Here is an 18,971-nt window from a genome sequence, read left to right as displayed (position 1 = left end):
AATTTGCGACTCTAAATTTAGCAATTCCACGCTAATACATGTAGGTGGGAGTTGCAGATAACCAAAATGACCCTTAGAGTATGGGAAAATGTATAATAAATTAATTTTTTAATAATTAAGAAAAATATTATCATCATTTATTGTATCCATAGAGACAAACTTGCCGGAAAAAAGATTTGTGAAAATAGTTGATATATACATGATAAAACAACATACTTTTCTTTAAGACTAGGATAAGAAAAAGTGCCAATATCTGATGAAGATAGTATTACCAATAACATCAACGCTTGTAGTGTTACCAACTTGAGAAAAGTGACACTCCCAAATATTATTTTATTTTTTTTTCATATTTTTTAATTTAAATTATTTCTAAATTTATGTTGAGGTTATAATGATAAGAAAGATAATTCTCCTATATTAGTGCATTCTTGTGTTCCAAATGATAAATTTTAGTAGATAACCAAGTCTTCAATTCCCATCATCCTAATATAATTTTTTTTCTTTTCTTTTCTTTTATTTATTTATTTTTTTTGAGGGAGGGGGGGGGGGGTGTTACCCGTGAGGTTTCACCGTAAAGATCAAAGATTTTTTAATTATTTTTATTAATTATTTTCAAAAATACTACCTCTCTCAACTTATTTTCAAGACTACCGTCCATCTGAAAATTGCCACTTCAAATGGCAATTTTATGGCTACGTAAGCGGACCTTTAATTTACTTGGAAATTGCTACTTGAAACGGTGATTTACTAAAATCGCCACTCTAAGTAGCGATTTCTTTTTTTTTTTTTTTTTTTTTTTTTGAAGAACAAAGGGGGCGGTGGAGAATGCATCGCCTGGAGGGGTGGTTTGGGGGCTAGCGGGGGTGGCACGAAGGGGGCAGCGGAGAACGCACCGCGGGGGAGAGGGGGGTGGGGTTTGGGGGTCGGCAGGGGGTGGCACGGAGAAGTTGTGGGTGATTTTCATTTTCTTTTTGGATGAATAAAGGGGAGGAGAGCGCGGCCTAGGGGCTGACAGGTGGTATTGGGAGGCGAATGCAGTCGGGGGGTAGTGCTGGACCAACAAGGGGCCGCGGAAGGAGGGGAGTATGGAGCAGCGGTGAACGACATGGTTTCGAAAGGGGAGGCATGGAGGAGCGACGGTGGCATCATGCAGGGGGAGGGGAGGCACGGAGGGGCGGTGGCAGCACTGTGTAGATTAGCTGCCGGCAGAAGAAGGTCGACCGAGGGGTGGGAGGAAGGGAAGGGGGAAAACGAGGAGAAAAAATAAAAAAAGAAAAGAAAAACATAAATATAAATGATAAATAATTTTAAGAAAAAAATTATTTTAAAAATTATTTTTAAAAAAATATTTTTAAAAAATATTTTTTAAATTAATAATTTATTATTTTTTTTAAAAATAATTAAAAAAATAATTTTATTTATTATTGAAATCACCATTGGGGTGTGCGATTTTACTAAAATCGCTACTTGGACCGGCGATTTTAATGAAATCACGATTTGAGCTGGCAATTTCACTGAAAAATAATAATAAAATATTATTTTTAAAAATAATAATAAAATATTATTTTTAAAAATAATTTTGAAAAAATGTTAAAGGTTCGAAGATGGAGATGCGATGGATAGGGTGCCGGCATAGGGGTAGGGTGCGCGGAACTAAAGATTAAATTAAATTAAGAAGGCAAATATAGTTTAGAAATCAAATTAGAGAAGAAAGACTGTTTAAGAACCTATGGTAGGAGAGTGTGCTCTAGAGAATATGAGGACTCTCTGTGTGGCCGATCATTCTAATGTCACTAAGATGATTTCAAGTTCGTTAGAAAAAAACTTAAACAAGATAGAGTTGCTCTACCATAGGGTGTCTTTCTTTTCCCTACTCGATAAATATTTAAAAATCTATTTTTTCATTATAAAAAATTAAAAATAAAAAAATAAAAATAAAAAATAAATAAATAAATAAATAAAATAAAATAAACATAGGATCTGGAGGGTGGGTGAGGGCGGCGGCATAGGTGGGTGATTTCTTTTAAAAAGTAATGTAATAAAAATATACCAAGCACCTTAGCCCATGATAAATCTTAGTCTACTGTAGTTGTAACACAGATCAGAAAATTGACTCAGAACTGTAGTTGCCGCTATACATTGGCGCTGTAATAAAATATTTTGTTATTATTATAAAAATTATTTTTTAAAAAATAAAAAATCACTTATTGCATTTCTTTCAATATTATATAGGTTCTCTGGACCTTAGGCATTTTTTTTCAATATTATTTTCTAAAAATAATATTTTTATCATTATTTAAAAATCTATTTTTTATTATAAAAAACCTTCTAATTTTAAATATTTTTTAAAATTTACTATTATTTTTATTATTTCTATTACTTATTATTATTTTTATTATTTTATTTATTTTTAAATAATAATACATTATTAATTTTAAAAAATAATTTTTTTAAAATGTAATTTTTTTAAAAAAATAAATTTTAAAATATTTTTTAAATTATTTTTAAAAATAATATTTAAACAATAAAAGTAAAATATATTTTTAAAAAAATATTTTATTATGATTTTTATTATTTTTTAAGTATTATAATTTATTTATTTTCCTTCGTTCATCTTCTCCTGCACGCCACAACCCCTCAACCTCTGGCTGCTTCGCCCTCGGCTCGTCGGTCATTCGACCGTCGCATCTCCGGTACTATCCTCGGCCCCTTGGCAGTTCGCGCCACCTCTTGCACCGGCCCCTGGTCCCTCGGTGAATCCACATTCCGCGCCCTCCGCAACTGTTTCCATCCGCCTGCGCCACCGCCCTTATCCAGCCCCTCGATCCCCTACGGCCCCTTGTGCTGCCTCCTGGCCACTTGTACTGCCCGTCGGTTGCCCATGCATGCCCCATCCCTCTCCTCGCGGTGCATTCTCCGCTACCCCCCACCTGATTCGTCTTAAAAAAAAATAAAATTATTATTTTAAGAGATTAGGTGGCCGTAAAATCATCATTTAAAGGGCGATTTCGTGCATAGATGATAATTTTGAAAATAAGTTGGAAGAGGAGGTATTTTGATTGAAGGAAAAAAAAAAAAAAGAAAAAAACCAAAGATCAGAGGACGGTGTGGATTTAAGGAAGGACGGCGACCTTCGCATCCATGGTTGCCCGGTTGGGGTGTTACCCGGCAGCAGCGGGGACTCTTGGATCCTGCTCACATGACCCATAGATGTGACTGCAGTACAAACTCGGGATAGTGGTCCCCATTGCCTTGTCCTGTTTCCCTCCCACCATTACACCCTCGGGGGACACGTGGCTCGGGGACCACTTGTGAAAGCTCCAAGCCCAGGTGGGGCCCACATCCAGGGTGCCCATCATGATGCCCTTCGCTTTTGATATCTGGGTCCCATCCCATGTGAGTGGCTCCACGTCGGGTCTGCACCACCTTTCGTGTCGCTATTGGAAGCGATACAGTGCTACTATACGGACGTAAGCACAGAAACCCCTGTGAGGACGCTACGACGAAATTCGCTTCCAATGTCCCATAAGCGGATGGTGGAATATTGCGGACCTCGGTGGAGGCCGGCTTGACCATCAACCATACGAATGACAATTAATTCCATCGGAATATCGGATCCCATTAGATTTTTTTTTTTGATAAATATCCCACTGATTTTAGTAGTATAGGCTTGCAGCGGATACAGAGTGGTTACTAATAATACAAAGATCCGCTCTAAATTTAATCCAGATATATATAATTTTTTATAATTTTTTTTGAAATAAAAAATCTATTTATATATGAAAAAATAATTTTATAATTTTACATGATTCGTTCCATCTAATCCATTTAGTTTAACTCAATCTATCCCGTCTCATCCCAAAATAAATATAGAATTGATAGAGATAATGTTTTATCGAGCACACACATACTTAATTCGTTTCAATTAACTCTACCCACCGATAGAGAAAATGCTTTATTGAGAACGAACGAACACACACACACACACACACATATATATATATATATATATATATATATATATATATATATATATATAATACTATAACACAGAAGAGGACCGTATACGAGATTGGTAGAGGATATGGTTTAGCTACTCAAAGGAAAGAAATAAACAGCAGTAGATCTTTTGTAGATAATAAACAGCAAATTTGAAAGTGTCTAACATATCAAACACCAATATGGATCACAAAGATTAGAGACTTGCCTTTCCTATTGAGGAATGAACGTTGGCTATATATATATATATATATATATATATATATATATGTATATATATATATATATATATACATATATATATATATATATATATATACATATATATATATGTATATATATATATGTATATATATATATATATATATACATATATATATATGTATATATATATACATATATATATATGTATATATATATATATATATATATATATATATATATATATATATATATATATATATATATATATATATATATGTATGTATGTATGTATGTATGTATGTATGTATGTATGTATGTGTGTGTATATATATGTATATATATATATGTATATGTATATATATATATATATATATATATGTATATATATATATATGTATATATATGTATATATATATATGTATATATATGTATATATATATATGTATATATATGTATATATATATATGTATATATATGTATATATATATATGTATATATATGTATATATATATATGTATATATATGTATATATATATATGTATATATATGTATATATATATATGTATATATATATATATATATATATATATATATGTATGTATATATATATATGTATATATATATATATATATATATATATTGATGCATGCCATCGAAGAACAAAAATTTTCAAAATACTAAAACTATTGCATGGAGAATGGATGAGACCAAAGGAATAAATAATAACTTTGAATTGAAAATAGTAAATTTGTAGGAAAGAAATAAAAAGTAAGTTTGTTCATGGGAAAATATTGAAATAATATTGAAATATTTTATAAGATTGACATAATTGTTTACAAAATGTTTAACACTTGATGGTAAATGTTATGTTGATTGATTTGCTTTGATGGTGATGGCATCAACGATGATGGTGGTGATGATGCCGGTGAGGGTGCCTTGAACGATTGGTGGTTTGGTTGGAATTTCTGGAGAGGGCCATTTTGAATTTGATGCTAGAGATAGCACCAAGAGGGGCCATTTATACTGGACGTGAAGCTTGGCAACGGCTAGTCTCTTGTTGGTGTTATATATATATATATATTCCAGGACTTTTTTCATTTGGATTGGATGAGCATCCCATTATCATTCCATAGCAGACAATACCTGATCACCGCTTATAAAAAATATTAAACAATAAAACAAGTAAGGGCAGTCCGGGTGGCTCGAGCCAATGCAAAAGCCTAAGCGCGCCAAGCATTGCCATTGAACCATTTGCCAGGGAGTATCATCAGAAACTACTCTAATAAAAACGTTTAGCATGATAAGAATCAATTAGGATTAGGTAATAGTTATCATTTCACTTATACCTTTTTGAAAAAGGAAATTTTTGAGAATTCTTTTCTTATCAAATTTGCTTCAGTGGTAATCGTACAACCAAAAAATGGTGTTTTTTGTCCAACAAAAAGAGAATGGAAAGATATGCCATTGCTCTCATGTTCTTATTCATTTGTTTCATCGTAGCACTGGTATAATAGCTGTTACAATAATTATTTTAATATAAAAATTTTGAAATATCATTTTTGTGATAGATCACTACGGTTAAACTGTTATAAGGCGGTGTTTGGTTATATAATTCTGGATAGAATAAGGGCTTATATCACCTTATTCCCTCAAATACCATAAAATTCAATGGTGGGCCACCTTGGTTTATTAATTCTAATCGTAAGTCCCTAACTCTCAAATACGAATTTCATGGTGGAATTAGGTATTCTATGATCTTTTATTCTTGGGGTAGCCATGCCATTTATGAAAAATAAAGAGAGGAAAGGTGGGGAGGGGGGGAGGTGAAACCCTATCTACCTGATTATTTTTACTCTGTCTTCATGCCACGGCCACTGCTTGCACCTTTTTGCCTTCTCGATGGGTCGAAATCATCTGCAGCCCTCCTTCCCTCCATACCTTTGTTCGATTTGGATTCCATAGTCGCCGATCATTGCTGCACTCGCCTTACACCTTCTCGATCTCTCTACAAATAGGTCTCCTTCTACCTCTTGCATATAGTTGGCAGCCCTCCTACTGGCTCTTTCAGTGTGCGTTGCTGCGTCCCTTGTTGTTTCTATCATTCTCTCGTTCTGCTCTACTCCAACGATCCTTCTATTCTGCTGCTACTATCTTTGGTATAGCATTGGAACTTCTTGCTTGATTGTGCTATTTTGTTATGAGTAGATACTGCCTTGTGTCTGTTAATAAAATCTATGAATGTTGCCCTATGTTTACTGCTTGATTTTTTTGGAATATTGTTGTCTTATGATTTTTTTTTTGTGCTATCTTTTTCTTGCATGGTGTTCGTTCTTTCTTTAATATGTACTATACTAAGTTATATTTTAGTTTTCCAAGCCCTCTTATCTCCTGTGAGGGCTAATGTGACATTTGTCCATGAGGGCTCTTATGGTAATATCATGTTCCCCTTTGCTTTTAATTCCTTCTTGACTTTGAACTTGTGTGATGTACCTATTTTTTCATCTATATTAATTTTTATATTATTTTTTTCTTTTATTTTGATAATGATAATGGGCTGCCTTAAGATTGAGCATGGCTAGGAGACGAGGTTTAACTATGTCATTACGTTTTGTATTTTGTAGCCGCGATGCTCCAATAACATTAACTTTATATGTCCTGAGCTACCTTCTAATATTTTTCTTACACTTATAAATATTTATTATTTATTTTATATAATCAAATTGCAAATGCTAAGTAGTGAAGTCCATTTTATGCTAGTAATTGATGAAGGAAAAAAAATTATTTCTCCTCTGATTGCCCAAGTTGCATCTAAAATTTGTTTATTCATCTACATGATTAAAGATCAAATCCTTACCTGCTTAGTAGTAGAATCAGAGATCAAATCTCAATTTATCTGGATTAAATCTTCACGGAGGCCTGGATATGCAGACTCTCTACTTCGCATGCTCGCCAGACACCGCAGAAAAGCGGAATGAACTCCAATCCAATTGCTTTCGCAAGCCAACCAAATGAGAGAGGAGATGTGCTGGTGTGATATCTCAAACTAGCAGATGGGATGCCCAAGAAAGATCCATGTCCAAGGAGAGGAGACGGCAACAAAGGGAGAGATGTAAGAAAAGATTAAGGACCTCTCTCTTCACATGCCTCTCTCTCTTTCTCTCTTTTCTCAATCTGATTTGTTTACTATGCATCCATAGATAGAGACTCTCTCTATTATAGATGATTCTCATGATCCAATAAGAGTAGGACTCTTAACTCAAATCTGATTTGAATTGGTCCAATATTCATGAAAGAAGGATTCCTACATGAGATAGAATTACCATCACATATGACAATCAACTTGCACCCACTCCCTCACCCACATGGGATGGCCCAAACTAGCTCCATATAAGGTGTTGGTCGGCCCACATGGGAGGGTATTCCCAGTGCAAGTAGGAATACTCATATATCATTCAAAACAGATCCAATTCGAATCCAATTCGAAGCTGGTTCGAAACAATTTCAAAAGACTGTCAATCTCAAACTCTTTAGGACTTTTGTACTAAGTCTAACTTAGATTTTGGATCCAATTTAAGACTAATTAATTCAGATCCAATCTAAAATTAATCAACACTTAAATTCAATCTTTCATATGCTCTATGGATCATAGATCAGAAACTGTTCATCTCTAAGATCGAATCTGAACCTCATGTGTAGTGCTAGCTAGACATAGTCAACTCTTCAATCTCATTTGACCCATAACTTAATTCTCAATTAAGTTAGCTTATATGTTCAATCAAGTCAAGTACTTTTAAATTAGACATATAAACATAAATCAATTTCTTTTTACTTTGTCTGACTTGTGTGCGTGACTCCATAGGTTTAAACATTAAGCCGGTAGCACAGGAACCAATTTCTGTACTAATCGAGATATCATCTAGCAATGATTTTCGATGTCCAGATAAATTGAATTATCGTAAAAAAATATTTCAGAACCCATACACATGGTTATCGCATAATTCATGTTTTTGATTCTTAATACTTTAGGATGGTCTCAGGTTAACTGTTAACCGAGATTGCTTCATCCGCATTATATTTTAACCTTTCGAATCTATCTCATGGATTATCCTGGCCAAGACTTTGCTGAATAGAAATACAACTATACATCAATTCTAATAATCTGGAGGGATCAATCCCATCTTGATCCACACACAGACTTCGCAAGTATTTAACTGTACCCAATAGTCTTCCATCACTGCATTAAAAATTCAGATAGTCTGGCACCAAAGCACAGTGAGTTACTTGCAAGTCACTATGGTGATCTCAGATTTGAAGAATACTTATATCCAATGTTTCACGAACAGCTCTTGACAGCAGAACACTCAGCAGGTGAGTCACTTGTTCAATGACGATATACCGCTACATCTCACCTATATGTCATATCAGTGTCACCACACTCCTTGGTTAAGAGGATAATCAATCCATATGGCACATAATGACCTCCATTCGATAAACGCCATCGTTCTGTAATGACGTATCATTTGATCGTGAATATATTTAAGAATTATATGATAAATCTTCTCTTTATCGCACACTAGCATAGTTCTAAAGACTTCATCACAATATAAGAGTTCAAAGAAGATGTTACTTTGTGATAAAAAATATCAGAATAATTTTTATTCAATAATCAATAATTCATATATAAGGATGAACTCAATCATCATGTTGCTCCTAGATTGATTTTGATGATTACAAAGCAGATTGAAGGGATACAATATTTTAAAATAAAAAAGTCCTTATGCTCTTCAAGGGCAAAATCATAATTTCACTAAAATCCTGATTTGATAGTACCATTTGGTAGAACAAATGATTTGAAATCTATTGGTGAAAATTTCATTGTGTTTGGACTTATATTTTTGAAGTTATGAAGGTTTGAAGTGCATGAGTCGACTCATGAGTCAACTCATGGCACTGTGAGCTGATTGGCACGCAAAAATTCTCCTTGGCACGCTAGTTTTCTGGCTTGGCACGACCTGTGAGTCGACTCATGAGTCAACCCACAAGGCATGAGTCGACTCATGAGTCGACCCCTGCTAATTTGAGCCAAGAAATTCCAGAAAAGCATTCTCTGGTTTTTGCAACAGAGGTCGACTCATGAGTCGACCCCTGAAGCATGAGTCGACTCATGAGTCGACCCCTGCGACGGGAAATGTCAGCAACGGCTATTTTTTTGCCCATTTTAATTGCCATTTATGCTTCCTAAAAATCCTCTAACGGCTCTTTATCTGCCTAAATTGTTTTCTCTTGCTTCTAATGCTACAAAATGCTTTAAATGGTGAAAGAAATTGCAGATTAAATAGCGGATCAAACGTGAAATCAAAGAAGAGAAGAATAGAAGAAAGGATCCAAAATTTGCAAGAAAAAGCCTGAGATCAACGAAAAATCCAAAAAGAAAAAGAGAGAGGATCCACAATATACCAGAGAGATTGTGATAGAGAAAAGCTAGATCTTTCAAGGAGAGAATTCTTCACGCCTATTGTTTCAACCTTGATCTAGAGATCGTTCAAAGCTTTCAAGAGATCTTCAATCAACGATCAACCTCTTCTCAAGCATTCGTTCAACCGTTCATTCATCTTGAGAAAATCTGAAAAAGGGGTTCTTCATTTGAGTAAAGCTTTTATTGTTATTTTTGCTCATTTAAGGAGCTGTTATTGTATTAATCTGTGCTCTAAATATTCTTACTCTTTGTGAGTTTTTGCTCTTGTTTTTGAAGGATTTCCAAAACAAGGAAAGGTTGATCCGAACCTGAAATCGGAGTGTTTTGGGTTTGCTTGTACCCGGGAAATAAGTGATCTAGCTTGGATAGCTAGTGTCGGAGTTTCCGACGTCTTGTATTCTAGCTTGGGATAGCTAGTATCGGAGTTTCCGACGTCTTGTATTCTAGCTTGGGATAGCTAGTGTCGGAGTTTCTGACGTTTTGTATTCGGGTTGAATACAAAGGATAGTGGATTGAAATTCCCAAGTGAGATCTTGGGGAGTGGATGTAGGTGCAAGGTTAGCACCGAACCACTATAAATCCTTGTGTTTGTGGTGTGCTTTATTGCTTTATCTTATTTCTTTATTATATCCTTGCAATACTGCTTTAGGTAATTAATATTGATTTAAAGCCATTATTTTGTTCTTCATAAATTATCTGTTGGGCTTAAAATTTTTAGAAACCCAATTCACCCCCCCCTCTTGGGTTGCATAGCTGGGCAACAAGTGGTATCAGAGCCAGTGCTCCAGCCCTTCTTTGATCTAACAATCAAAGAGCCAAAGATCTATGGCAACCCATGTTGGAACTTCTCTAGCCGAGGGGCAATCAACAAACCGACCTCCACTTTTCAATGGGTCTAATTACACATATTGGAAAGCTCGGATAAAGATTTTCATACAAGCACTCGACTATGATATGTGGAGTATCATAGTGAATGGTCCTCACACACCCACCAAGATTATAGATGGTGAGGAGTCAACCAAACCCGAGAAAGAATGGGATGAGGTTGACAAGAAATTGGCACAATTAAATGCCAAAGCTATGAATGTTCTTTATTGTGCACTAGATGCTAGTGAATTTAATCGCATTTCTACTTGTGCATCTGCTAAAGAAATATGGAATATGTTAGAAGTCACCCATGAGGGAACAAATCAAGTAAAAGAGTCTAAAATAAACATGCTTATACATAAATATGAATTGTTCAAAATAGAGCATGATGAGTCCATAACTGCTATGTTTACTCGTTTTACTGATATAATCAATGGTTTAAAGAGTCTTGGCAAATCTTATACTAACAGTGAACTTGTAAGGAAGATTCTCAGGTCACTGCCAAGAACTTGGGAAGCCAAGGTGACTGCCATCCAAGAAGCAAAGGACTTGAACACTCTACCTCTAGAAGAGCTTCTTGGATCCTTGATGACTCATGAACTTAGCATGATGCAACATCAAGAGGATGAAATCAAAAAGAAAAGAACCATTGCCCTCAAATCCACAACTTCACCTGATTATGAAACAGATGACTCTAAAGATGAAGATCAGGATGAGGAGATGGCTCTCATCACCCAGAAATTCAAAAAGTTTCTAAGAAAAAGGAAACAGGGGATGAGAAAGAAATTCACAAAAGGAGATCAAAGCATAGAAAAGGAGAAAGATCAAACCCCTATATGCTACGAGTGCAAGAAGCCAGGACATTTCAGATCCGAATGTCCTCAATTGAAGAAAGGTCCAAAGAAATTCAAAAAGAAGGCAATGATGGCGACCTGGAGTGCGAGTGATGACTCAAGCTCCGACGAGGAAACCTCAACCGAACAAGCCAATCTGTGCCTGATGGCACATGAAAATGAGGTAACTTCTGAATCCACTAGTGAATTTACTTTTGAAGAATTGCATGAAGCATTCTATAATTCAATTGATGAATTAAAGAAACTAGGGAAGAAAAACAAAGAGCTGAAATTGGAAAATCAGTCCTTAGTGAAACAAGCTGAAATTCTCTCAATTGAAAAATTTACATTGATTTAAGAAAATCAAAACTTTAAGGATGAAATTAACAGGCTGAAATCTATAGTAGATAAGTTCACCTTAAGTTCAAACAAGCTAAATATGATCCTTGATAATCAGAAAGCTATATATGATAAGGCTGGACTTGGTTATAAACCCCTGAAGAAACAAAAATTTTTGAAGGATATTTATGCAAATTATTCAAGCAAAAAACCTACAAATATTACTTGTTTTAAATATGGAAGAATAGGACATAAATCATACACATGTCTTATTAACAAATATGCAAACACAAAGAAAATATGGGTTCCAAAAGGAACCATTCTGACTAACCTGAAAGGACCCAAGAAAGCTTGGGTACCTAAGACAGAAACTTGATCTGTGCTTGCAGGTGTGTCTAGCATCCCTAGAAAGAAACAGGAAATGGTATCTTGACAGCGGATGCTCGAGACACATGATTGGTGATGAATCATAATTCATCACGCTTGATGCTAAGGATGGAGGGATGGTCACCTTTGGAGATAATGGCAAAGGGAAGATCATCGGGATAGGTAACATTGGTATCACTCCCTCCAAATACATTGAGAATGTTTTACTTGTTAAAGGTTTAAAGCATAACTTACTTAGCATTAGTCAATTCTGTGATAAAGGGTATAAAGTAAGTTTTGAATCATCTGTATGCATTGTGACAAGTCCTATTAACGATGGCATTAAATTTATAGGACATAGGCATGGCAATGTTTATATGGTAGACTTGAATGATTTAACTAAATTAGACATGCAATGCCTAGTTTCCTTAAGTGCTAAAATAAATGAGATTAGTTGGCTGTGGCATCGTAGACTTGCACACATTAGCATGCATTCTCTTTCAAAATTAATTAAAAAGGATTTAGTTCTCGATTTGCCAAAATTAAATTTTGAAAAGGATAGAATTTGTGATGCATGCCAATTAGGTAAACAAACTAGAGTATCATTTAAATCCAAAAATACTATTTCAACTTCTAGACCTTTAGAGCTCTAACATATGGATTTATTTGGACCAACTAGAACCACTAGTCTAGGAGGAAAATGATATGGATTTGTAATAATTGATGATTACTCTCGTTTTACTTGGGTTTTCTTTTTAGCTCACAAAAATGAAACTTTTCAAATTTTCACTAAATTTCATCGAAAAGTCACAAATGAAAAAGGGTTTTCAATTCAAAATATTAGAAGTGATCATGGAACAGAATTTGAAAATCATGACTTTGAAAATTTTTGTGATGAAAATGGAATTGGCCATAACTTCTCTGCTCCTAGGACACCCCAACAGAATGGGGTAGTTGAAAGAAAAAATAGAACCTTAGAAGAAATGGCCCGTACCATGCTCTGTGAAAGCAACCTTCCAAAATATTTTTGGACGGAAGCTATTAACACAGCATGTTACATTTTAAATCGTGCTTTAATAAGACAATTTTTAAAGAAAACCCCCTATGAACTTTGGAAAGGAAGAAAACCAAATATTGCCTATTTTCATGTTTTTGGTTGCCGATGTTTTGTATTAAATAATGGCAAAGAAAAACTTGGTAAATTTGATGCAAAATCAGATGAAGCAATCCTTCTAGGTTACTCCTCCACTAGTAAAGCATTTAGAGTGTTCAACAAAAGAACCTTAGTAGTTGAGGAGTCCATACATGTTGTCTTTGATGAATCTAACGATCTTCCTTCAAAGAAGAATGAGGGTGTTGATGATGCAGATCCACTAATAGAAGGTATGAAGGAGATCACTCTGAAAGATTCAGCAACTCCAGAAGACAAGGATCAAGAAGATGAACAAAATGAGAAAGGTGAAGAAATTCAAGAACAACCTCAAGGTACAAATGACTTACCCAAGGAATGGAGGTATGTTCACAACCACCCTAAGGAATTAATTATCGGTGATCCTATGCATGGGGTAAAAACACGTTCTTCACTTAGAGATGTACTTAATCATTGTGCTTTTGTATCTCAACTTGAACCTAAAACTTTTGAAGAGGCTGAAAATGATCATAACTGGATTAATGCTATGCAAGAGGAACTTAATCAATTTGAAAGAAATAATGTTTGGACCTTAGTAAAAAGACCTAAAGATTATTCAATAATTGGCACAAAATGGGTCTTTAGAAACAAATTAGATGAGCATGGAAATGTAATTAGAAATAAAGCAAGACTGGTTGCTAAGGGATATAATCAAGAAGAAAGAATTGATTTTGATGAAACCTTTGCACCTGTTGCTAGATTAGAAGCTATTAGACTTCTACTTGCATATGCTTGCTTTATGAATTTCAAGTTATTTCAAATGGATGTTAAAAATACATTTTTAAATGGATATATTTCTGAAGAAGTATATGTAGAACAACCTCCTGGATTTGAAAATCATGCTTTTCCCAATCATGTCTTTAGATTAAATAAAGTTTTATATGGTCTAAAACAAGCACCTAGAGCATGGTATGAAAGGCTAAGCAAATTTCTACTAAATAATGGTTTCTCAAGAGGCAATGTAGATACAACCCTATTTATTAAAAGAAACCAAAATGATATGCTAATTATACAAATTTATGTTGATGACATAATTTTTGGGTCTACTAATGAATCCCTTTGTCAAGACTTTGCTAAGCTTATGCAGGAAGAGTTCGAGATGAGCATGATGGGAGAACTCACTTTCTTTCTCGGACTCCAAATCAAACAATCAAAAGAGACAATCTCCATCACCCAAAGCAAGTACACCAAGGAACTACTCAAAAGATTTAGAATGGAGAACTGCAAACCAATTGGCACACCAATGAGTCCCTCAAGTAAGCTTGACAAGGATGATGAAGGTAAAAGCGTAGACTTAAAATACTACAGAGGTATGATTGGCTCATTATTATATCTAACTGCAAGTAGGCCTGATATCATGTTTAGTGTTTGCTTATGTGCAAGATATCAATCTAATCCTAAGGAATCTCATTTGAATGCTGTTAAAAGAATCCTTAGATACTTAAATGGTACACAAACTATAGGGTTATGGTACTCTAAGGACTCACAAATTAATTTGTTAGGATATTCTGATGCTGATTTTGTTGGATGTAAATTAGATAGAAAAAGCACAAGTGGAACTTGCCAATTTCTTGGAGTTAACCTAATCTCATGGTTTAGCAAGAAACAAAATTCGGTGGCACTGTCTACGGCTGAGGCCGAATACATTGCAGCCGGAAGTTGTTGTGCTCAAATCTTGTGGATTAAGCAACAACTCGAAGATTTTGGAATCAAACTTAATGAAACTCCAATAAAATGTGATAATACAAGTGCCATAAATCTATCTAAAAATCCAATACAACACTCAAGATCCAAACATATTGAAATAAGACATCATTTTATAAGAGAACATGTTCAAAACAAAAATGTAATTCTTGAATATGTTTGCACTGAAAATCAATTAGCCGATATCTTTACAAAGGCCCTTAGTGAGGATAGATTCTGTGAAATTAGGAGAAATCTAGGAATTCTAGATCCATTTGCCTAAACTTCTCTTAATTAATATCAAATATTCTTAGAGCTCAATTTCCAACAACTATCCTGGTTCCAAAAGCTCAGATTTATAACTCTAAAAACTTATCATTGAGCAAAATTCCTTCTCCCAAAATTTTGAATTTTTTTGGAATTTATTTGTATTTTTTCTGATTTTCTGAACTTCATGAGTCGACCCCCATGAGTCGACTCAATGGCAAACTTGTAAATCCCACCAACTTCCATCGGGTTCATTGTTTTTAAAACGGGAAACCCTGTTTATGAGACGACTCATCTTCTCGTCGTCTTCCTTCCGAAAGCCATCCTCTCCAACTCTTTTTGCTCCAAATCCAAGGATCAATTCTGAGGCAATTCTTCCTCCTTCTCTCCACCAAAAATCGCCTCCTTGAAAAGGATTTTTCTGTGCTTTCTCGCAGTGATTGGCGCGGGTGGAACGTGCCCTAGAACTTCACCGTTCATTCAAAATCCACTTCTTTTTTTCACCAAAATTCTTCTTTACTCTCTTGTGATCCCTCCTCCACTGAATTCAAGTCTTCTTGTCTGCTATTTTTTTTGGATATGGCTCCAAAGATGAAACTTCCCCAAAGAAGGAAATCAATCCGAGAGCCTGAGGAAATTGTCCGAAAGAAAAGGCATGCTTAGTCTTCCAGTATTTCCGATCCAGTTTCAGTACCTGCTCAAGGTCTCTCTCAATCCTCCATAAGCCCCAGTGTAAATCTTCTTTCTGATAGAAAAGTAGAAACCGGGAAAAACATAGATTTTCGGTTCTTTGAGAAAGAAGGCTTTACTTTTGCTACCAAGATCAAAAATCAAGGATGGAAACTTTATTGCTCTCTTAAGGAAGTCACCTATGTTGATCTAGTCAGAGAGTTCTACCAGAACCTAAATTATGGAAACGGGTCTGTGACTTCAACTGTAAAGGGGATTGACATCTGTTTGGATTGTAGGATATTGGGAGAAATACTTCAGTTGCCTAGTGAAGGATGCTCATATATGGAACTCCCAATTAAAGAAGAAGGGATCAGAATTATCTTAGGAGAAACTTTTTCAGGAAGTTTAAACAAATTGGAAGCAAAGCTTTTATCCATTGAGATGAGGGTCATGCATCAGATTGTAACAAAACTCTTCTTTCCTAGGAGTGGTAGACATGACTTACTATCTGGCAGAGATGTATGTGTCATGTTTCATATCATCACTCAGACCCCCCTAAACCTCCCTGCACTTATGATAGAGGCCATGAGAGAAACTTTGAACAGATCCAAGGCACACTTGCCTTACGGTATGGCCCTTACTAGAGTATTTAGGAGGTTTGGAGTTAGCTGTGAGGGGGAGACACCTACCAAGCTCTCACATGTGGACACTTTCAACCAACACAGCCTGCACCGAATGGGAATTACAAAGACTGTTGGTGGTTGGATCAAGAGCTCTGAAGAAAGAGCTGAGGAGAGAGCTGAGGAAAGAGCTGAAGACAGAACTGAAGGCAGAGTAGAAGAAGAAGGTCCATCTTCTCCTGTACATGACTTCAGGGCAGCTTCACCAGATACCCAGTTCATTCCTGATACTGAGGCTGGCCCTTCTGAGTTTACTAGGATGCCCACACCAGTGTATCAGCCAGAGAGCAGAGCACCTCCATCAGAGTTCAGACTGGCTGACGATCAGATCGAGCATATTTCACAGTGTGTGGCTTCTTTATTGTCTAGCCAGTGGAGTAGTACTTCTTTTGCACCTGGAGCTACTTCTTCTGATCAGACCATTACTCCCCACATCTCCACTGTATTTCAGATGATTTCAGATCAGTCCGTCAGGATACAGCAGCTTGAGGATACAGTCTGGAGACTTACTGGCAGAGTTCTTGACTTGCAGGGGCAAGTTCTTGCATTGGCCCATCCCCAGCCACAGGAGTCTACTATTGAGGTCACAGACCTCACTGCAGAGGCTGGCAGGCTCAGAGGAGCATTAGAAGGTGGATATGAGCTACTGAGGAAAGAGATCCGAGGATCGAGTGAGCATGCTACCACCCAGTTCACTGCTCTACTTCAATCTGTTTCTAGAGCACTGAACGTACTTGATTCTATCAGACTCACCCTTTCTGTTCAGTTCCTAGTATCTCAGCGTTCTCAGCCACCCAGTTCATCTCGTTCTCCTGCTCGTGCCAGCACTTCCACTCGTGGCAGAGGCAGACGGGGTAGAGGACGCACTTCTGATCCATCATCTTCTCATACCATATCTGATGACTCCGATCCATGATTTGTCTTGATCATTGACTTATCTTGATCTTATCTAGGTCTTAGGAGTTAGTATCTTGTTCTAGGATCTATACCTAGGGGCCATGTATTGACATTTAGCTGGTTGAATTTTATGTATTGAAACAATTATAATATTAATGGAATCATCTTTTACCTATATTTCTACCTCTTTGTAATGATTATATTTTGGTTATATATCAATCTCTGATACATCTGTTGAAATATTATCTTCTCCTTGTTGTTGTTTGCTGTTGATAATTGCTATATTAAGGGGGAGCAAACATTTGTGAAAAACTTTAAAGAGGAGGAAATTAAAGAATATTTCAGAAAAAGAAAAGATTGAGTTAACTATGTTTGATGATGTCAAAAAGGGGGAGAAATTAAACAAAAACAAAAATTGAAATTAGACAAAAAGCAAAATCCTAAATTATGAGAAAAAAGGGGAGAAATTAAACAAAAACAAAGATTGGAAGATTAAAACAAATATTGAAAGATTAAAACAAATATTGGAGAAATTAAAACAAATATTAAAGAAATTAAAACAAATATTGGAGAAATTAAACAAATATTGGAGAAATTAAAACAAATATTGGAGAAATTAAAACAAATATTGGAGAAATTAAACAAATATTGGAGAAATTAAACAAAAACAAGGATTGAAAGATTAAACAAAACTTTGAAAAATTTGGTATCGAAATTTGGTATCAGATAGAACTTTAACAAAAAGTCATCCATCAAAAGCAAAATCATGAGTACAATGCAAATAAGTTTTTTTTTATATATAAGCTCTGATATTCAAACTTGCTTTTGAAATTTTACTCACCTTGATACATCAATAAGGAATCTGTTTTACTCTGATACATCCTACAATTTCTTTCAACTTGATCTGATACATGATAACATTTGATCCGATACAGTGTGAAGGTTTCTCTAATATATTATAACATTTGCTCTGATACAGTGTGAAATTTTCTCTGATACATTAAAAATTTTCTTGCTCTGATACATTATAAAATCTTTTCTGATATCATTGTAAAAATTATTTTTGCTCTGATACATAGAAAAAGTTATTTATCTTCTCTTGCTTTGATATATCTTGAACTCAAAATGATCTAATACCCTTTTCAAATCTTTAAGAAAATGGACAAACTATTTTTCCATTTATATTACATGCCAAAAGAATCATACTCTTTTCAAGCATATACACCTATAATGGATTCTTTTGAAATTAATGCATTAACATAAATATTTTTGTTCAAATATTTTGTCATCATCAAAAAGGGGGAGATTGTTGCTCCTAGATTGATTTTGATGATTACAAAGCAGATTGAAGGGATACAATATTTTAAAATGAAAAAGTCCTTATGCTCTTCAAGGGCAAAATCATAATTTTACTAAAATTCTGATTTGATAGTACCATTTGGTAGAACAAATGATTTGAAATCTATTGATGAAAATTTCATTGTGTTTGGACTTATATT

This window comes from Elaeis guineensis, chromosome 3 (assembly GCF_000442705.2).
Source record: "Elaeis guineensis isolate ETL-2024a chromosome 3, EG11, whole genome shotgun sequence".
Lineage (NCBI taxonomy): Eukaryota > Viridiplantae > Streptophyta > Magnoliopsida > Arecales > Arecaceae > Elaeis > Elaeis guineensis.
The sequence above is the reverse complement of the archived record's forward strand: the minus strand, read 5'-3'. Positions refer to the sequence as shown.